This window comes from Anopheles coustani, chromosome 3 (genome assembly GCF_943734705.1).
Source record: "Anopheles coustani chromosome 3, idAnoCousDA_361_x.2, whole genome shotgun sequence".
Lineage (NCBI taxonomy): Eukaryota > Metazoa > Arthropoda > Insecta > Diptera > Culicidae > Anopheles > Anopheles coustani.
Window position 1 is genome coordinate 83735105 of NC_071288.1, and position 23012 is coordinate 83758116.

Below are 23012 nucleotides of genomic sequence, written 5' to 3' on the forward strand. Positions count from 1 at the left end.
CGCGAGGCTTTCCGGCATTTGCGGACGTTTGCGTTGAGGTTCAGAATGAGATCGGAAAGCGCCGCAAGCGTCCAAAGCGTAACTCCGCGGTACGATATTTCGGGCCCGTGTTGCTCGTGTAAGGATTCGATCGCTTTTGTTCAGTGGGTTTGTTTATGAGTTTTCCCCGGTATCGTACCACATACGGTGCGTCGAGGAGGCCAAAGGAATCACGCACAACACTGACACACACGAACAACGGCAAAAACTGAGCCTTCTTGGATCGACGGTTTTTTTTTTCAAAACGAATAAATGGTTCACAACGGCACACTTTTACGCTACAGCTCGACAGGATACGGTGAACGGCGTTTCGATTCACTTGCAAGAGTTCCTCGAGAGGATGGAATCCCGTGGACTTTGATTGTTATTGCTCTTAATTCCCTTCGGGACACTTCCGGGTTGACAAAGCAATCTATTAGGGGGCTTAAACTGTGAAGCTGAACACTCAAAGGTCGAACAATCTCAAGATCTTTTCTGAACAGTTTTTTAATTTTCTTCTATTTGTGTCACTCATAAAATCTTCCTTGTAACGATTCTGTATCACTTTTCTTTCATGTCAGAACGACTCGGATAAGTAACACGTCAACCAGACGAACCGACGGCCCGTACGAGAGTGAGGCTCACAACGAACCACCGACGACTCGTGACCTGGTCTGTGGTCCGGTCGAAGGGATGTTCCGATCCCTTACTCCTGCTGCGTTCCACTTACCTCAAACTGAAGATGTACACATAGCGGAATATCGCCGAGGACGCTGTAGTGTAAACAAATTTAATGCTGATGCTTGCCGAGGCTGAATGGAAAATTGACTGAAGCTCTCCGAGGGGCGTCCGACACCCCTATTGCACTCCCCTCACAGCCGCTCAGCGTCTCTTTCTGTCAACTGCGCTGCCCCGGACAGGACACACGACACTGATCCGCACATAATCCGCGGACCTTCGGAGTTGTGGAGAGGTTAGGGAGGCAACACGGGCGTTCGTCCTGGCTCACTCACTCACACATCGGATGGATGGGAAAAAAGCCACACGGAAGTACCTACAAATCCACATGATATACTTTTTTTACTCCTATTTTCCATTTTCCCTAGTTAGCCACTGTCCCTTTTTCCCATTCGGAAGTGAAAGCTTGCCTTGTTCAACGGCTCACTCACTCACTCCCGGTTCGGTGAGAGTGAGCAGTTCGTCCGGACGCGGCACATAAGCGATTATTTATTTTTCAAATCTGATTTAAACATTTGGCAGGGGAAGGTGTTTGCACTGGTGCCACCGGTTTTCCCATCTAGCAGGCGGGATGTGATTTATTATTTCATCGAATATATTCCATCGTGTAACGGACAAGTTTTCACTGATTCACAGTTGCTTTTTTCCATAAATCTAATCGCTTTACTAAATTAACACACTTTCGTGAAAAAAGAAATAACAAACAGATAAATAAAAGCTGGATAAATAAATGCTAAATTCGACTGTAAAATTTGCTTACGAAATCATATCTTATCTGCCCACCGTTGCGTTTCTCTCATGACGCAATAGGTTCTAATTTCAGCTAGAGTCGAGCGATTTAGGAAAAATTAGAAGGATTATGTATTTATCGCTTCCGTCACCGATTACTGCCGGGGGAAGGTCCCAGGAAGACCCACAGCATAGAAGCAGATCCTTAGGCACACTCACTCGATCTCGCTCTGGCGCATGTTTTGTTTTCCACCCTTTCCATCCGCGCGAAACCTGGCACTGTCTTGAGAAACTCTAGACCCAAAGCCCTGCGACGACGGTGATGGCAGGATGGGAGAATGTTTGCCCGGCGCCGAACGAGACAACAAGCATAGAAATGGTTGAGGAAGATAATGTTCCGCGCACGCGAAAAGGAAGCGCATCCTTTTCCGCTCGCCCGAAAGTGAATGATGCCATGCGCATTAGTTCGATGGAGCGGTCGAGAACGTCTGGTGACAGAGGGAGAGACAGGGACAGGGAAGGAGATCCTCAATGTGTGAGAGACCGAGAGCAAGAGAGGGAGAGTTTCATGGTGTAACAGAAATGGGCGAGATCATATTTATCGGAAAAGCGATTGGCTAAATGCCAAGAAAAACACTCTAATCCCCGATTTTCCGATCTTCCGCTCGCTGGGGATAGGAATCGGGGAGCAGAAAGGAGCACACCTGCAAACCCACACTGACACACACACATACATATCGGGCACATATAGATTCACATGGGAGGTGGTCTTGGTCGTTAGATAATATATTTATCCTTCCCGTTGTATTAGAGAGCACGTCAATCGGTGAAGATCCATCGCAAGGACATGGACCCAAACCCGCCATCAGCTCCCTCCGGTTCGCCCGGCGCGTCCTCGGACGGTTTATGTACTTGGCAAAACCTTATTAACCGATTAGCGAACCTACCCCCGGATGCTGGAGGAGGATCCGATTCGATCCGCTTGCGATGGTTCCGAGAGATGGGATTTTTTTCACCCATTTTTCGTCCTTCACCTTTCTCTTTCCCGCCTTGTCGATTCAAATTGGACCTCCACCATCCATCGGCTGGAAAGAATGATGGGCGCCACGCCGTGGGAAGTCCGAATGGTCGGGGGTAAATCGTATGAACTGATTTGCTATAAGGCGATCGATACTTTAGCGGGGGAAACTAAGGGCTTAATCGATTTTTCCATCCCACGCGTCGTGCCGGGGACCAAAGGTTTGGAGCTGGTTGGTTCTGGCAGATATTTTCCGTCAGGCCGAAAATATTGTCAATATTTATTTTACTTCAGCTTCATTAATGCTCGCAAAATCGGATAGCGCTGCTCGACGGCAATACAAGGGAAATATCAATCGAGAAGGATGGATGGAGAGATTTTAATTTTCGTTCTTTCAGAGCAAACAAGCATTTCCAATTTCAAATTCAAACTGCACCGACACACTACCATTTTCTATTTGAATAGCTTTTCTCTTTTATAGCTTATTATTAGCATTATAATTTTATAAGGATTTTAAGGTGAAAAGTCGTATTCTACACTTCTTGTTTCACTTGGATAGGTGAAACAGTGCATTTATTATTTTTCATACAAATATAGAAGCAAGAGTTCCAAGCGCAGAGTATGAATAATTTATGCAAAAATTACTTTCATAGATAAATGTATCAAAACATCTTCTGTACTGCCTTTCTAAGCCTTCTTATTCTTGTTGGAAGAGTATAAATGTTGTGGTATAAAAACAGCCGCGCGACTTGCATTGAAAATATGTTTATTCATTTTTTGTATGGAACAAACTTATGCGGCCAGATTAACAGTGAATTTGTACAAAAAGTGTTATTCTGCTTACTTTCTACTTTTAAATAGTATTGGGTTCCATATTCAAAATTAAAGTCATATTCATCTCATTTATCTTTATCATTTATTACCTCATTTATTTTTGATTTATTTAATGAAGGAAAGATATGTCAATGGAAACTATTGTTCATGTTTAAAGATGCAAACATTGACTTTATACATTATACGATTCGTTTGAATGTTTATTATTTGTTTTGATTGTTTATGTTGGAGAAAGTTATTCAAATCATGAATAAGTTTTCTCCTTCAGAAGCTCTGATGAATAGGCAGTGCATGATCCAGTAATAAAGAAAAACAATTCTCTAAGTTGATTCACTTTTTATGGGAGACTACTGTTAAGCTATAGGTTTAAAGTAACAATAATAAGATTACTGGTATAGATTCCAAGATCGTACTCAAAAGCCTCTCATCTAAAACATACGAAAAGTTATCTGATCAGTATAAGTAAAATGCCGATCACTGCTGGATCCACATGTTGTTTTTCTCACTCCCTACCAACTTGCACCCTCTACAGAGTTAGAAGAAAAACCCACACGTCTCCGCATGGTACCGTAAAAGATTAAGACAAACATCAACATAGGCCTGCTGCAGTGGGATGTTGTTTGGCAGCAGAGGCCTTTTCGCAGTACGCCGTAAGGCGCGTTCCGGCGTATCGCATCAATCCGGTTTTCCCATCCGTCGGAGATGGTTCCTGGTTTCCGTGTCAGAATCCTGCGCGTGCACCTTCACGGTAGCACGGCAGGGCGAAGAAAAACAACAGTTTATAATTAAATTTTAACTGCCTCGCAGTTATTTTCCTTCGCCTATCCGGCTCGAGTGCTGATGCGAGGATGGAACACCGCTCGAGGTACGGAATAGGAAATAAAAACAAAAAATCGAAATCCGCAGAACAGGCACCATTCCACGTCGCCGTAACCTGGTTGAATTTTCCAGTTAACAGGATTCACGGATTTTTTCCCTACCAAACTCTCAATCACCATATTGGTTCACTATCCAATGGACGCACAAGGCACGAGGAACGTGTTGAGCTCGTCGGTTGTTCCTAGCGCAACCCACACGTCAATCATCGCAACCGACGGAAAAACTCGCACCGGGCTAGAATGCAACATTATATTTACAATTAATTTGGAAAGTTGTTTGTTTTTGGGCCCGCAGAAGGTGCTCGTTTTTTTGTTTTGTATTTTTTCTTCGTTTACTATTTGTCGGCCATGGCTTACTCAATATAATTTTTTATCTACAAAATTCCCTCGTTCGTTGCAGGTTTGATATCGGCGTGGAAGGGTGATGAGAGTTTTTCCACCGATCACCACCGAACAAGTGAATGGGTGGAAAATGGTCTATGTAGGTGGTGTTCGTTGGCCACCTACATCTCGATGGTGATTGTGAGTGAAAGAATATCGAATGACCCTCGAGGGCTTGTCGGTGTGTTTGCAATTAGGTACGAATTTAGATCGGATTGGTTGTTAGCGGAGCCGATGAGAGATTGAGCAAATAGAAACGTTCACGTTTCTCGTTGTGTTTTAGTCTTAGCAGATTAATTAATTCCATTATAATTTTTTAACAATCAATATTATCATCTAATGTTCGAAATACTCAACGCAAACTGAACTGTTAAGATTATTAATATTTTGATTCTCTTGATTTTAAATACAAATATGATTTGCAACAAAAGATTTTTATAAAAAAATATCATATCATATTACTTCATGTCACTTTTAAATCAATACTGTATAAATTACACCCATCATAAACCAAACAAGGTATAGCTTTTTTTTAAATTTTACTACACTCTTCCGACTATATCCTCTGGATGGCGTGGCTTGTGCTGCTTTTCATCTCTTCCGGGGTCCGAAGTTTGTCTTTTTGGACGACAGGTTTGAGATAGCCTCATAAAAAAGTCGGTGGAGCATTTTCCAGAGCATACCATCCCTAAACGAAAATCGGTGCTGGTGTAAATGTAAGTTTGACGGGTAAAGTCCACTGCCCGTTTGTCAAGCGCTAGACGACATGCGATTAGTGTGATAACATAATTTCGGAAACTCATCTATTAAATAAGAGTATGCCCGTCTCATTTATGACAAATTGGCGGCCATTTTAAATCATCAAGTTGGTCAGCCCCACCCTGTGTAACGTTTTTTGTTTGGATAAATCATCTTGATTGATTTGCGCTTCAAGATTCAGAGCTTCCTGAGTTCGTAAAGTGGTGACTTACAAAAGAAACATGTGTTTATGTATAACAAATGTATGTACATTTGATGTTTGGCTTCGAAATATGGTTTAAAATTATAGAGGATTAATTTTAAAATATCCAATTATTTGTAAAATTGAATCCATGGACACTAACAATGCTCATTTTAGTCAACAGAAATTGAGTATATTTTCTATAAATTTATATTCAGGAACGTCAAAATTGATGATTTCCGTGGAAAGCGTTTGTGTGAAATGAAACACATGCAAACAGTTTTCAGTGGAAGTAGTTTTATCAGCTGTACCGTTTTCACGTTATAGTCTGTAAAACTAACTGAAAAATTCTCTCCGGAATGAGCAAAATCAATTATCCTAATGAGTCATGAAAGTAATCAATAATCATTCAACCGTCCTATCGGGCTGCCCGAGGATCATGCACCGTTTGCGTTCACCGTTCGCTGCACGGCTAAAGGAATTATCGAATATTCTGCTGATTTATTTATGTTTTCATTTCGTGTCCCATTTGCATTCGGCAACGAGTTCCGATGGAACGGCACGTACCGAACCAAGCGAGAGTCGTCGCATCCTTTGCAGCGTTTCTCCGGGCTGCAATTTGTACGCTCGAATTTGCATTTTCCCCAGGGTGGGGGACCGTCATCCAGGAAAAGCGCACACTGCACAAATGCAGAATGCAAATGTCGTGAAAATGGGATGGATTTCTCCTGCTCCAAACCGAGAATGCAAGAATCACGGTGCAATCGAGCGGGCCGCTCGTCTAAGCTACGAGGATGTTTACCTACCATTGCACAAACCACGCCCTCGGAAAAACATGGAAAATCATCCCCTTCTCGAGGCGAACGTCGTCGATGTTGTCGACATCGTCATCGCCGCCGTTGTCCTGGTCGGTGAAGTTTGTAGCGTAATCTACAGGAAGTATTGTATGTCCTCGCCAGATCGATTGTGTGCACAGCGAGGCAAAGCAATGGCGGGAAAACTCATCCATGGGTTCTGAGGAATACATCAGCATATGGTACAGGGTTGGATAAATAACTAGTTTCTTAGAATTTGCTGCATGATTTAGCGGTTGGGCAGTAGAGTGTGGAAAAGAAGTCATCGTGCTGCCGGGACATGCTTTTTGGAAGATTCTTCTAGACATTATTAGAAGTGCTTATAATTTCAATTTGAGATTTAAATTTTATTTCCTTTATCTGTAAATGTATTTCTACCATTTATACTTCTCTGTTTCATTGTTCGACGTGTGAAAAAACCACAACAATGGCTCCATGTATCGTCAGCCGTCTTCAAATCAATGTGTCAGTTTCCAAATGTATAGGATTATCGCTTATTGCTAGGTGATCTGCTTGTGCCATGCAATTAAACGAAAATATCGCAATATATCTGTCAGGAGATTGTTGAAGAAATAAAAGTAAAATTTAATGCCATGCGCATTGATTTCATACAATAACCTGAGTCACAATAGCCATGTGTTTCCGTGGTGTAGTGGTTATCACATCCGCCTAACACGCGGAAGGCCCCCGGTTCGATCCCGGGCGGAAACATGGATTCATTTTTTGCTACGATTTTGCATAAAATTTATTATGAATGATGACGGTTGCGATATATTTTTAAACGCAGCTGCTAGCCACGAGGTTTTGGTGCTAATTATCTTTGCTGGCAAATCTTATCAAATGTTTCTGAAGTCTTTATCTTGAAAGGCTCCCCACCATGCGAAATGAACATCTATTTTTACGTTCACCGCGGTCTTGCCGTGTGTGAGCGAGTCTTTCTCTTTTCCATCTGTTTACCAAATAAATCGCCTTCGTTTCAACGGTAAGAGCTTGTGGTGGGGTTTATTTTCCTTTCACTTCGATTTTGCTCTACTTTCCCCATATCTTGGACTCGGGCCAAGTAGAGCGTACCCGTCGTGTGAAACGTTGGCTTAACGTTTTTGGACTGCAGTTTTACACTTGTTTCTTGGCAAGTGGAGCTGATTTCACCTGAGGACTACAAGCTACCATCTGTAGCCGTGATCGTCTAGTGGTTAGGACCCTACGTTGTGGCCGTAGTAACCCAGGTTCGAATCCTGGTCACGGCAGTGTAAACGGAAGGTGTGGGGGTGGATTAGAGTTAATGAGAATCTCTCGAAGTCTCCCCCTCCTTCAACCGTTCAAACACTGTCACGGAAGATGAGTAGCAATTCAAATATTTTTATTTCATTTCAAATTTTCAAGATCAAGATATGAAATGATGGTACTTTTGATGAAGCTTCTTTTAAAACTAACACAAATTGCTATAAAAACTTATGCACGTTCTTTGAATGAAGGTTCTCTTCAAACGTTATAACTGATAGCTAAAATATAAAGAAAAGTTTAGCCAAATTTGAAACCTATCTATAAATTCAAAATGGATAGAATTGTTATGTATAAAACGTCAAAGCCTTGGTCTTCAAAATTTTGCTTAAGATTATTCTTTTCGTTTTACCCACTCGAATCCATGATCTTATTTACGCAGCTCAGATACTCAGCTCATCTGGCGGAAGCCATCTCCTGGAAGCTGTATTACTGTTTCGCTTCCGGAAAAATCTCGTGTTTATTATGCCACCGTCGCACACCCACACTCCCAAACACACACTGGGCTGTGTTTGCATACTCGGAAAAGGAAGTCGTGCCTATCGGATACTGGCTTAGCTACCTTTGTTTTCCTCACACCGTTGGCCAGCAACGACAACATGGTGGGTGCTCTTGCGTTACCGCCTCGGGGCGGAACGCTTTGCATGGACTTTGCAACCGAGCCCTCTCCCGAGCTGGTGCTATGATAAAGGATGTGCAAATGGAAATGAACGTTCGGTGCTCACAAAACAGCCGCCAGCGACAAACTGACGAGGATTTTCACGGCACGAAAGGTGGCAAGAGATAGGTGCTCAGCTTACCAGTGCCTCCTACGATCTTTCGACGACGATTTTCCAACCCTAATCGAGATGGGCCAAGACCATGGCAACGGGCAAAGGGACCGTTACGTTCGAAAGAGAAAATCATAACATCCTTCATCCTAGCCGGGGAAATTTTCCGGTGAAATAAAAATCCATTTCCCGCAGGCCAAACACTGCCTCGGTGTAGTGCTGAGAGAAGGAGGTGTAGCTTAGGGGCGGAAAATATGTCACAAATAAGCGTCTAATTTGGCTAATGTATTGCTTTTTTCTGGGGAAATTATACGGGGGACGGATTTCCCTACAACCGGAAGTGAATGATATTTTCCGTTTAGGAACTATCGTAGGAATTGTCATCGAAGGTGTCATCACGGACACGCAAGAGAAGTGTTGACTGTCAAATTGCCTCGAGCGAGTATTATATCGTTTCAAGTCGACGATTTTCCGGGGTAAACATCAAAGCAATGCGTCACCTAGGTGTCCTCTTAGCAAAACAATCATTTGTTTGTTAAACTCCGATTGTGTACGATGCAAGGGTGTTATTAACTAGCACTCCAAATTTAATGATTGATAGATTAAATTGGAAGGACACTCTAAGATACTAATTAAATTTAAAGGAATAGTCGATTTACATGCCGATAATGATGTATTTCGAAATGAGACATGATGATGGATATAAACAGTAAGGCAAAAAAATAGTAAAAAGAAAATTTAACCTACTGTCGTAACGTAAAACTACAAACGCTACAAAAATGTATGTAATGTAATAACACATTTTAAAAGAGATACCCTATCCATTGTTTAAGGCGAGTAAATATACTAACAAAACAGGTATCAAGAATCAATGATTAAAATTTGTTGTTTTGACTTAACGAACACACATTTCAAATGAATACTAATAAATGATGTAATTACTGTATAGTTACCTACAATGTCTCGTCTGGCAACAGTTGCTAATTTTTTTCAAGGTGACGGCTTCGATTTCAGCCTGATTCGATCCGTTTGCGAAGCCATTCGTTTTGTTTTTTTCGTAAGCACCTAAGCAGATGATCCGTAACGAATATTCAATCCCGAAAACCCAATTTCATGGGCCATGCAATGGAACAATCGAACCCGAGCACATAAGCTGCGGTAAATGCCATAAATCCATTACAAATACGATACAAAACTGCAAAGTTTAAAAAAGCAGCATGCCGGCTGGCCTTTACCAATTTAGCAATCAACTCAACGAGCACCATTGTACGGCCAGGTTTTTTGTGCCTCTTTTTCCTTCTGTGTGAAACCACAAGCATGCAATTATGAACCGATGTGCAATAGGTGTACCACTTGAGGGAGCGACAAAATGTGAAAGAAAGTTTACCGCTCGGGAAGATCACTGCTTGCCTTCTACCTCCCGGGTTTCACGTTCACGACATTACGAGCACTATCCATTTTCGGGAACCACTTCAGGCAAGAGTTGATTCAGCTGTTGTTCATTTGATGGGTACGATGTGCCTTCCGTTACAGCGCCAGGCACTCCTGCAGTGCGGAGGGAAATAGGGACAGGGCCCTGGAAAACCTTTTCGGTGCTCTAGAGCGCCCTTAGGGTAGTTGAGCAAATCGGAAGAAGTCATTATACGAATTAATTGGTGTGTAAATAGTGTGGAAATGTAATACGGGCATGGGAATGTTTGAGTAGGCTGTGGCAGAAGTCCCGAAACGGTGAACTTGATGGGCTGTTCGGGGCTTACCGTGAATCAAGGCTTGTTCAGTTTTCTCTTCAGTTCTGTTTTCGGGGGTGAGCGGACGCAAAATGGCAAATAAAAGGCACCAGAGAGAGCATAATTGTATTTGATAAACGATTTGAATAGTAAAATTTTAAGTTGATGGAGTTTTATCATTACACAATTATTAAGTGTATAGTTTTAAACTGGCTCATTCTCCTTTGGATGAGATTTGTTCGTTTCGGGCAATGAGGTGTAGCATTTAGAAATGCTTTAGATTTCTGAAGCGTTCAGCGGGCAGAAGTGATACGCTTTTATTAAATGATCCAGTTAAGCATTGTTTCCAGAATTAAATTGTAGAAGCGCAAGCTTTTGCTTGATCTTTTATTTTTTTTAATAATTAATTTCATCATTCATGAAGGCCTCAATGAAAATTATGTTAGTATGTCTTACAGAAAGATATACTTTTTCAATTGCACGAAGAGATTCTGGTACTCTGTACAAACGATGCAATAGGGTACGGAATAAACATCCACAAATAGTTAATCCATGAACTGTAAAGGAGAAAAGAAAATAGTTCCAGGAAAGCATAAGCTCTCCCAAGAGCCACACTTAAAACATTACGTAGAGCAATCCATCTTCCTGTTTTTAATTTTATTAATGGTTTGTATGGTCTGACGAACTAGTATAGCAGAGAAAATGTAGCAAAATGTAACGTAAATGACAATTTGCCAAATAAATAAATATTGTGATGAAATATGCAACTTTAAAAACATATGCAAACTGGATGCTGTGAGCTCAAGCTCTTTTGAAGGTTTCTATCTCTTAATTAGAATGGCATTAAGGAACTTCTCACTTCCCCCCCCCCGTATTTTCTCACGAACCCCAGAGGGATTTGTTTTCCGAAAGCCGCTAAGTACCTGCTCTGTGCACGGAACTGTCACGAAATGGGAAAACGTAGCCCACGGGCATCCCTCGGTATCACCGGAACCGGTAAGCTCTCTCGCCGTAATGCTAAATCTCCAAGTGACAAAACCATAACCATCTACACACACCTCCAGTGTCGGAGTAATCACCCCGATGCACGTGACCACCGGCGGTAAGTCGGGCGGTCTGGTCGTAGCGGTCGTCTTCCTACAACCTGTGGCTTATGAGCCGGTAAACAATGACATTAGGTCCGACGTGTAGGTTGAAAATCGCCAGTTTATGATCCTGTTCATTGATAAGCGCTTCCACCCACCGCACTTTTCAAGGATAAGGAGCACCGTTGATCGCTATGGGCGTCACGGAAATAAATTAAAAAACCCACTCAAACGGCTCAACGCCGCATCAGAAACTGATTTGTTGGGGGGTTCTGTGGCGAGCAGGAGTTGGCAAGGATCAGTATTTATAGCTCTTATATATAGAAGCTATCGTGAGGGTGTACGAGTTGGTGTTTCCCACAAACCCGTCGGTTTTTCGAGTGCACGTCAGCACGCTTCTCACGCGAGTCGGAGTCGAGTGGGAAGGAGTTGTTGAGAATCGTGCGCGGGAAAATGACTTCTGTCAGATGCACACGATGAGCAATCGGTACGGTATTAATTTCAATTACTCTTGAGAAGGCTGCGAGTGAAGTCAATGAACTGGGACAAAAGAAACAATAATCTAGGGAAAATAGAGTTAATTTAGAATAATCAGTAAGTGGAGTGTTGTACTGTTTGATTCTCTTTCTGCGATTTGGAGCAGACTACTACTCAGTAAGGCTTCCTCATCGTTGTTTGAACAAGAGCTCTCAAAGTGAAGTAAAATAACTTATTGAACATTGTAATTGTTTTTTAGTTGTTTACTTTCCTGTTACGTATAGTGTTTAGATTTAATTTTTGAAAGGTTTATTGATACATAACCTAATGCTTGCTTTGTGTCTACAAACAATACAACATTGAGGAAAATAAGTTTTCAATGTTCCACATGGATCAACAAAATCTTTTTGTTGATTCAGTGTTTGTCATATGCTTTGCAAATTGCCTGCACACTTAAATTAAATATAATAAAAGGTTCTTGTTTAATGTAAATCACACACAATGAAGATGAGTCGCCAGGCTCTTCCATTTATGCGTACGTTAAAGTAGATGTGTTTTATTATTATTTTCCACTGGAAATTTTCCACATTAAAAGTGTAGGAAATACGAATGTGTTCTATTAAACGTTCAATTTAAACGTACCTGTTCATAATGTAATCTTGAACCAGGCCTACGTTAGCAAATGATAAGATTATTTGCAAGATATTGTTCAAAAAGCCCCCTTATGTAATATTTTTAATGTGTTTTCAATGGCTACACTGCCCATACTCACATATGAGTCCCATTTGCAAAATCACCATTTTGAGAAAATAACGATTGAACATTTTTACATTAGATATTGTTTTGCTGTTATTAGTGATACAAAATACATGATTGGATGATCACAACTATTGTATTGTAACATAAACATTTCGCTGGGTGCTTTGGAAGGCGAAAGCAAAAGTACTCGCATATCAGTCCCATCCTATAGCATACTTTGTTTACCTTGCTCGTCAAAACGTCGATGTTCGGGATTTTATTCCATACGGATATTTGCACTTTAACAGTGTATAATTCGTTAAAAACACTGGAATTACAACCATTTGTTGATTATTTTAATTATTTCATATTACAAAATTGTTGAAGTTTCAATAACTAGGACTTTTCTTTAATTGAAGCAAAGTAATCATATATGGGACTGTTATGCGGGTACTTTCAATATGGAACGCAGTCAATTGGGTATTTTTTTCACATTAGCATGCACTAAATGGCCACTTTGAGACTTTTTTTTGAAAATATATTGAAAATGAACATTAATCATGGGGCTAACTCAAAAGTGATGAAAAGTCAAATGGGACTGATATGCGAGTATGGGCAGTACAGGCCACAATGTTTTTAATGACATTTTAAGGACATAAAAGTAAACGATTTCCAGTAGCAAAAAAAAAAAACTTTAAACAATTATCCAGCATCCATTTAAAAAAAGGATTTAATTTTCGAATTCCCATTCATTGTCCACAATCTTCACAGCGTTTGATTTCCTTTCATTCTCCATCAAAATTGCCAATAAATCCTACACAAAAATTGGCCATCCGGGAAACTTCAAAGAGGCACCGCTTAAAATGTCAATTATAATTAAAATGGTAATACTTTCCATCGTATGCACCGGCAGCGCCTCAATTATTCGGTATCGCTTTCGGGGTCCAAAAGTAATGAACCCACCCGAAGCGACCGAGCCTATGGGAGCGATGAAATTAATTAACCACTTCCAACCAGCTTCCCCTATTCCATGCGGTAAACGAAACATGCCTGCTATGAGCTTGGAAAAGCGGCCGCTATTTACATGTTGCAATTTCTCGGCCCAAGGGCCATCTTGCATGGTACTCCGGGACGGCAACGGGGAACAGATTCCTGTCTCATCGCAGCGGTGACTACAATCTCTTTTGAATGCTAGGCGACCGGAAGAGATAATATGCCACGCCCGGCTGCACGTAAGCGCGTTTGACATGGTTTTCCCTGTTTTGTCGCTGATGCCTGCAGAAAATATTAAAATTTCTGCCAATCCGTTATGGTACGGGGGAATATTTGACACGGTTTTCCCCCCCTCTTTCTTTACCTTTTCTCTCTGTCAAATATTCACGTCACTCGACCGTACCTAATATCAAACGATTGCAAATGGCGACGAAATATCGGATCGCTGTTTGATGAGGCATCGTGGAAAAATAAAAATGGACGGATCTAATGTTGGCTTTGCTGGGTGTAGAAAAAAAAGGATTTAGAGATGGGCTTTGAATGGTAGGATTGGGCACATGTAAAGTAATCCTTTTGTGTAATATCGTTTGATTGATTGATTGACAAGTGATTAGATAACAAAAATATGTAGAAATTTTAATGTACCTAATTTGGTATATTACATTTGGTATAATTACAAGATTTCAGAGCTATTTCCAAGAAAATCAGTGCGCTATGTAAATTAGTTTATTTCTATTCCAGATGAATTTCTTTCATTGGGATTTCGATTATAATTTTAAACATTTCTTGTTCGTTGACCGACTCGATCAGAATCAATAATCTGAAAACATAAATTCGCTGATAAATGTAGTCTACACACACTAAGTACCATAATCTGACCATTTATTTTTATCTCAAATCCATAGCCATTTTTATGTTGGTATAAACGGAAAAAAGATGGAAAAGAAGATGTTTGAGAAAAAAAACCAACATCCCATTTGAGTATCATGTTACAAACCTCGCCCATGCTTCCGACCACATCCTATGAAAACATTTCCGCAATGGATCACTTTGCATGCATAATGTTGTGAGTTTTTCTTTTTTTATTTTTGGCTTGCTATTCTAAGCGATATTCACATCAGCGTTGGCCGAAGGGACGGAAAATCACAAAAAAAGAAAAGCGAAATAAACCGCGTCGCCCGCCGAACGTAAAAACCTTTTCTTTTTTGCACCAAGAATAAGCCTATTTTACAAACCTTTTTTTGCCTCTTTCGTAGATTTTCACAAACGCCCTGAAAGACGTTGTTAGAATTTCATATTTATAACCCCCGCGGGACTTGGGGAGTCCGCCCAAGGGGGAGGATTTTCCAAGATCCTTTTTCAATATTCTGTTTAGCAGCGAAGAAAGCAAAATAGGTTGCATTGCATTAAATGTGCGGAAAGACACTCGGTTGGAGTCTTTCGAGGGTAGTTAAGTTATTAAAATGTTTACACGTCCATTTTGGGTATGCATGAGCCGCTTTCCGGTCCATTACATCGTTCTTCGTGGGTAGAGTATTCGCGAAGACCGTAAAGCTGTCCATGAGGAAGACATTTGGGGAGCGTTAAAGATTTCTTACCCCACTATGGATTCATTTTCCCTACAGCGTGAGTACATCTTAGGAATGATCTCAGAGATTACTTCCTGTTTATTTACGCAAATATGGACCAAATTTAAATTAAACGGATGTTGTAATACCAAGAAAGTGTGTGATTAGTTTAATAATTTCGATATAATTAGTTTTTGTCAAAACTGGCACACAATTTGCTCTCTCTTAACAATAAAAGAAAAAAACTTTTCTTAAAATATTACTGATTCATTATTTTACCCGGATGACAGAAATTAAAATGTTGCTGGTATTATGTAGTTCCAGCAAGAGTCCCAGCAATGTGCCATGGAAAAACTTGCTATAACTACATGACAGCTGCAAAATATTTGAATTTTTGTTAACCGGGTAATTTAAGAAATAATTTCTACAATGACCTACATGACAAAGTGCCTACCTAGAATATTTTTCATTTTTGCTCAATATTGTTATGCAATTCCAAGAAAATGGACTGTGGAATGGATTGTGATTATTTTTCGTATTTTTCTTTAATAGAATCACTTTTGAACTAGGAGATAAGAAACAGTACAATTTTGGAAAAAAGAATAAACGAAATCATCAAGCAAGCGACTTAAAACGGTACTTTTTTTTTAATTCTTGTCCTGATGTTTGCCATGTAGAACCATTCACATTTGTTATAAAACATGTATCCGAGATAGCAAAAATAATTAGATAGAACTATAAACATGTACAATGGATTACAAGCTCTAATAAAATAAGTAAGTCCAACTTTGGTCTTTAACCGTCCGATCAATAACCGGGTACCCGGGTACCCATTTCAGTTTCCACGGCAGAATTTTGCAACTTTTCTTCCGAATCGTTTTACGCCACTTTAGATCCCCAGAAATGAAGGCTTTTTGCACCAAATTTGCTTCTACGTGCATAGCATTTAATAACTCAATAAAAGTTATAAGTGATTAAACAAAACTTCCTTCATACAATAACCGGGTACCCGGGTACCCATTACATCACTTAGGTATGAATGCTAGGTTTATGGACAATAATATACCGTTTATCCAGGAATCCCTGTAATTTGTCTTCTGAATACATCAAATATAATACATTGTATTGTTTTTCAGGACTTTTAGTAATTTTAATTATAAACAATGCAGAAGTAGATAGAATATATTTTTTATACTATAAAACATTTTATTCCACATATACGTATTCGCAAATAAAATTGTGCACTGCTCATATGTACTGCTTTGTTGATTTGTAGTTTTAATAATATAATATAACATATAAGATGCCAGACAAGCGACATCTAAGAGATTAAAAAAAAAATGATAAAGGCCATCTTCGAGTAGATCTTTTTGTAGTATATCTACCAAGCATACTGTCCATGGTGTCCAATCCAGCTTTTGACCAGTTAAGCGCTGGTTCGCACCAATTTTCGCTTCCAGATGCATTGAAGATAGCTGCACATGGTTAATTTTTCATACTAAGCCGAACAATCTAGATAATTCTTCACGTTGTTTCAAACCTATCATTGCAGGTGGTATAAATGGTTTATTTTTTTTATGTGTTTAAGTACCAACAATTGTTAAGGTCCAGGACAATAAACATTTGGTTAATGGCAACGAAGTGAAAAAAAATCCATTGTTACGTTTCTGCCAGATCCTTTATAAGAAGCGACTAAATCCTTAACGATTATCTTCCCAACGTTCTTCCCACGGCCAGCTTTCGATTTCCCAGTGTAAATCTAGTCAGTGAGAAGATACGAATTCCACCAGACTTTAATCCCATATTTGGCTGGTTTGTAAAGTATGTATTGTGTAAACCTGGTTCGTTCACGGTACGGGAAAAGCTGCTCGCCGACTGCTAAGTACTCCGATGGTTTATAATTTTTTGCCAAATTACTATTTAGCATACCCCATATATCGCGTATCGGAGCAGCTTTGCCATCTTCAATGCGCTGGGCATGAGTATTTTCATCATCGAATCGCATAAAACGCATTATGTTAGTAAACTGATTGATGCATATTACTGCACGATTTGTTGGATATGACCACGGCTTCCGTGGGGGGGGGGGGGGGGGGGGGGGGGGGGAGGGCCAGGAAACCATACATTTCTTATTCTAGAAGAATAGCCAGGAAAGCATACATTTCTTCCAAATCAAGTGAGTGTCGTATTATGATATCGATCATTTGTGGAGTGAAAAATAATTTGAAGGTATCGAGAATTGATAGCATTTCCGTAATCTTCGAAGGTCTACTTTTTTGCGACACTCATCAGATTGTTCTGAATCAAAAACAAATTCTTCATTCACATGCACTCTTTGTGAACGGGTGATTCTGTTGTAAAATGTTATTTTTTATTAATAATTGATCATCTTTTTCAACTTTTGGGATGAGTAGATGCCTTCCTCGAAAACAGCTAGGCAATAACGCCTTACCGTTTGCAGCTATGTGATGTATTATATAGTAGGGTAGAACCAACAATCTGTTGTGCTTTAGTTCTTAGCCATTACTCAAAAAATACTTGTTTAACGTTTTGATGGACTACAAATTTATTAAACTCTTATTTTTTCCCACCTTTTTGTTCCCGTTTGACATAGAACCAGTGAAGTAGATCAGTGAAGTCTTATTTTTCCCACCTTTCTGTTCTTGCATTACAAATTACGGAATGAGAAATCAAAGTGGATATAGTAAACAAATTTAGTCATGTGAAACTATCTAGTACTATAGCATTCTTAGCATTCAATACCAAATTCGATTTCCGGTTGAAATTCGACGATGTTTACACAAAAATCGCTCAACTTTGTAGCGCGCATCTGGTGGGTACCCGGGTACCCGGTTATGAGACGAAGGGTGAAACTTTGGTTAGTGATCGGACGGTTAATGTAGAACTATTTTTAAAACTTTTTTTTAACACTGATTCTCATGTAGTAGAGTCTTATAAAAAACATGCAAAATAAGATACGAAAAATTAGCGCATCGCATTTGCTTCGACTTTAACAAAAAATTTGAAGAAATTTATTGTGCCGGTCATTGATACAGTCTGTCTGAAATTAGAATTTCGCTTTTTTGAAATTTAAATTCATCTCAATCGGGAAGTCGCAAACAATACGAAACAAAGGAAACCGTTAAACTAAATCGAAACATTTGATTTAAAATTCTAATTTCAGCTACTTCGAAACATGACAATCGGTCAATCGTACACCGTTTTGATGATCTCTATCGCAAACTCCAATGAAATACCAATATCAAATTTTTCGTTTCGTTCGATGTAATCACGGCACTCCGTTTGAGGCTGACGACCAAGGTGTTGCAGAAAGATATGCCGCACCGACCAAGGTGTGCTAAAGCACGATCGCCAGTGCAGAGATGTGCTATCTAAACCAAGGTGTAGGTAGTCATTTTTCTAGATTAATCCAACAGATGTCGCTGATAAGCCATATAAAGCTCTCTCTATCGTCATTATGTGGAATCCTTCGGGTAACCGAAAAATATGTTTAAAATATGTTTAAATATGTTTAAAAAAAAAAATATGTTTAAAATATGTTATGTTTAAAATAACATAACAGTTTACAAACTATAAGAGGGTGGCAAAAATTTGTATAAATTAAATTAAGTGTGCGATGTTTTAGTATATTAATTTAAGTTAATTCGTACGTACTGTTGGCAATAACATTTGGCTTAGTAGACTGAGTTTACAATTTTGTGAGGTTCAAGGGGTCAAGCCTCAACAGAGGCCGTTTGCCGAGAAAAACCAAACTTGTTCAACCACCAAGTGAACAACGTTGCATGTCAGCCAGCAAACGACAAGTCAATGCGGATCTTGGCTTTCACTGAAGATATTTATTTAATTGACTGAGTTTTGACCCGCTGACCATATGCCTACAACTAATGGGCTTTAGCTAAAGTGGTAAAAGATGCCAAAAATCTTTTCAAACTTAAATACAATTTTATATTTTTAAATAAGTTCAATCGATTACCTTCCTAGGTCTTATTTGATGTCAGCGAATAGCAATTTTCTCAGTAAGGATGTAAGCGGCTCTCTTCCAATGCATCAGCTGCACTTCATTTGCAAACTGACCGCGGGCTGCAGCACAAGAACGCACGCTCATCTATCCATCAAATCACGAAACCATCGATGACCGACTTCCCACGTCGAAAGGGACTGACCTGTCCATCATAAAAGTCCGCCGGCCGGAACCGAACGGAAAATGTTCCGCGAGCCCACTCTCTGATGTAATCAATTTAAAGCGCTTCAGCTCATTATGTTTGCAACATTGTCCCCGCAGTACGGTTGGCCGCCCGGAGCCGCCTCGCCGTCCAGCGAGCGTTGTGGCAAGTCATTCGCCAAATGGAGCCACGGCTACACGCGGCAGAACGCCGGCCTAATTGCGGTTGATTGATCGCTCATTTTTCAGCTGCATATCCACTTGTCGCCGCGGCCTCGAACCCGCCCAGGGAAGAATGTTTTCCCATCCCAGTCCCGGGCACCCTCCATCATCTTCCGTCCATCCGGTTATCGGGGGGTAATCCATCGCGAGTCACTTTCTTTCCCGTCACATCGGCGGACCGCCTCTCCGACGGGGTCGCCAGCGACGAGGAAGCAAAAGGAATATAATGTTCCGCTTCGCGGCCACTCTGGTGCGATAAGATAAATTAGAAGATTCATTAGAGGCTCGCTCGGATGAAATATCAAAACTATCGCACCGGAAGGCTCGGTTACGAATGTCTTTTTCGCGGTGGACTTTTGTTTAACCGCAAGCGGCCCTGTTTTATCAGGCGTTTATCGGGCGGAGGAGGGATTCTAATGGACGAACTGCTTCTCGGCCGTTTCACAACGACCTCTATTCCTAGGCCACATTGATTTGCTAATTCGTGAAGCTACACCCGAACTACATGTATATCTCAATTTGAGAGATAATTTTTCGTTGAAAATGTTTGTGAACAGAATACAAAATTATCCTTTTGTGGTGAAATGTAGAGTGGTCATTTATTTAATATTGTGAGAAACTTTAAAATTTGATGCGAAAGAATAAACCACGCTTTTGAGAATATAAATATCTTTGGTAATAAATTAAGTTTTAATACGTAACATCTTCTATATTAATAAAAGTCAATGTTGTCTGTATGTATATTTGTATGTGCTCGCAGAGGTCGCCCAAGGTCCAACCCGCCATTTAATTTGATTCGGTCCGTACGAAAATGGTAGTGTTACATACAAAAAACACAAAAATATCTCAATTTTGTTCTGATTTGTTCACGATGCTACAATTGTTCTTTTCCTAAAACTAAAAACCATGAATCCATTTAACGAGGTATTCACTAGCAGCAGACTATCTCTTCTACTTAAATTTGACTTTAATAATATATATAAAATTATTGGACCCTTTCCCCTGATATCAGCTAACTTCGTACCACTTCCGCAATCCAGAAATCATATCATTTCTCAGTGACCAACAAAAGGAAATTAATTAAACTTGAAGCTAATTTTGCTTAAGACAAACGCGTTGGTTGATAGTATTTCATCCCACATGAAGTAATTGAAACCTCGACAATTACGGAAGAAAAAAAATGAGTTTATTATTTCCGTAATTGTTATTGACAATAAATTGATAGGATTGTCACTAAATTTACAATTTCGATTGCGGGATGATCTGAAAACGTCAGCTCATTAAAATTGAAAGCTGATCACACTAAACCTACCGTCCCAACTCGCAACAAATTTGGCAAAAGGATAGTAAACTTCCTGTTTTTCTACTCATGTTCCACTAAATATATTTTCTTCCCGGATGAAATTGAGTAAATCAGTTAGTTTGTGTTATAAATAAGAATTATGCGTTGTCGGTATCATGGAAATTGTAGTGTTTAAAAACTCCAAAATGACTTCAAGGATATCTCTTCAACCAAATTTGTTCTAATCTTGTTGAACCTCATTTCTTAAAAATATTGTTGATACAATACTTCATAGTTCCATTAATCACATGTTAAATATAAGAAATTCGGGACATGAAAGGGATAAAGAATTCGGGGCATTGCATGCATTCTGATGAATATAGCAGTTTTGATACTTGCTGAAAATAAGAAAAAGTCTTTTCAATTTAGTCACCGAAAGAAGTCGAAGCAAAAATTCTAGTTTGTTTTATAGTATCTCTTCATATTAACGGGTTTCATACATTTAATTGATTCTCGTATATTTTCTCCTCAGTTTTTTTTCCATTTTTATTAGTATGTTGAACTAATATTTCTTGCCATTTTGACAACATAAAAATATAAAAGTTGGTAACAATATTTACAAGAACAAGTTACACTTCCATTAGTTCTCTTAAGCTCACTCCCAAACGATTGAAATATTGTCCTTACGTTGGAGAGGAGTAAACCTGTGGAAACAGCATTTTGAAAAATTACCTTCACTCTCACCCGTTTCGGCCACAACCGACACAACCATAAAGAAAATGCCGCCCGTTCCGACTACCTTCATCCGGCCCGTCGTAGAACGCCTACCATTTAAGAGGAGCGTCCATATCCACACCGTCATCGGTCGGTAGCTAGAAGCTCAGCGAAGTTCTACTCGATCCTCGGCTTCATTAATCAATGCGATGGACAGCGCAAGGGAAGCAGCGCTTCCACCACCATCGAGTAAGTCGGCGGCATTACTTGTGTCCTAGGCTCGGTGGTGGCCTTGTCCGCATGCCGAGGGAAAAAATAAACCCCCGAAAGGATGAGCAAGACCACAGCACGCGGAAGGACTGTCGAGAGGAACGGCCTCAAGCGCCATGTGGCGAAAAGCGGACCGTTGCGGCTAATAAGTGGTAATTTTTTAATGGACTGGAAAGAAACGGCATCTCTCGTCGCCGGGCGACAAAACGTAACCTTCGGTTCGGTCCAGACTCCGAGCGACCGCTCGACGGGTGTGACGAATTTCGACCATACCATCGTCTCGGGTATCTCTTGCCCGGTTCCCGACATTCTCTGAACCTATTAAGGCATTCCCGTATGGCTCTCCGGCCTTCTAGAACTCGTAACCCCTGGAGCAGTGGACAAAGGAACCTCTCGAGTGTGGATGACCTTCCCCCGGTGGGGTCGATTACTTTCCCATCGGTCTGCCGGCGACAGTTGACGTTCCGTCGATGATTAGGAGCGACTCACTATCGGCCTTCGGGTGAAGCGCACCGTGCGGAAGTAATTTCAGGAATGTCGGATGCAACGCTTCCAAACCGGTGCGTTTTTGGGGGTTTCGGATGAGTTCACGGTCCGCTTTATCGGTGGTTTTCCTACCGACGTCCATCAGACCAGACCAACATCTGATGGGATTATTATGATGGAGTCGTGTGCATCGATGCGTCTGAAGCTGAAGGACGGTAAATCGGCGGGTAAATTAGGGGGAAAAAGCGTACCCCCTTCGAAACGATGGGAAGTTTCCGTCTCGATTGAGCGAAACGGGGCGTACCACTTTGTTCCTTCGGATTCCTTCGACACCTAGACGATGGAATCTTTTGAATCGTCTAACCTTGGAAAACGGCACAGTAACTGTTGAGAAATTTCGTTCCCAAATTTGGATAAGAAGGGCGAAAAACCAATTCAAAAAAACAAAAAGGATGGCTCTCTCCAAGACACAATATTTAGGATCCTTTGTATAGAATTCATACTGTAATTTTAACATAAACCCATTACAAAAGATTCATTCACATTTAAAAATGTACAAAATCAAGTGGACTTTGTGGTTCTTAAGAAAAGTTAAATATGAATCTAGTTAACACTAGGTTTCAATCTTTTCGTTGCACTCAAAATAATTCAAAATAAATGACATTAAATTTAAAATCAAATAACTTTCATAAATTAAAACTAAATTCAAAATAATTGAACTTTCGTCAGTTCATGCTACCTTGGATAATTAATTACTTTCGTCAGTTCATGTTACCTTGGATACCAAAGCATGGTTTGCTTACACAAATTATTGAAAATATTTACC

General features: G+C 40.2%; 2 non-coding genes across 2 annotated transcripts; both read left to right on the forward strand.

Annotated features, from left to right (window-relative positions):
* Positions 1 to 7028: 7028 nt before the first annotated feature.
* Trnav-aac (transfer RNA valine (anticodon AAC)) lies at positions 7029 to 7101 on the forward strand. The gene has a single exon. It is a non-coding gene; the product is annotated as a tRNA-Val (tRNA).
* A 464-nt stretch (positions 7102 to 7565) lies between these two features.
* On the forward strand, positions 7566 to 7637 carry Trnah-gug (transfer RNA histidin (anticodon GUG)). The gene has a single exon. It is a non-coding gene; the product is annotated as a tRNA-His (tRNA).
* The last annotated feature ends 15375 nt before the right edge of the window (positions 7638 to 23012 follow it).